Raw genomic sequence first — 236 nt, 5'->3', positions numbered from 1 at the left:
TTGGAAATAAAACCTAGGCGAACGGAAGAAACTTAGGGGTAAAGCCCCGGGCCCAAAAGGGCGGGAAAATTTGGCTTTTTTAAACTCCCCTCAAAGAACCGAAAGGGGTTTTCCTGTTTGCCGGCCTTCCCCTTTTTTCCCTTCCCGGTTTTTCCCTTTCCTTTTCCTTTCCTTTTCCCCTTTTTTCCTTTTTTTGTCCCTTTTCCCCCCTTTCGTTTTCCCTCCGTCCATCATTT

This window comes from Penaeus monodon, chromosome 21, assembly GCF_015228065.2.
Source record: "Penaeus monodon isolate SGIC_2016 chromosome 21, NSTDA_Pmon_1, whole genome shotgun sequence".
Classification (NCBI taxonomy): Eukaryota; Metazoa; Arthropoda; class Malacostraca; order Decapoda; family Penaeidae; genus Penaeus; species Penaeus monodon.
The sequence above is the reverse complement of the archived record's forward strand: the minus strand, read 5'-3'. Positions refer to the sequence as shown.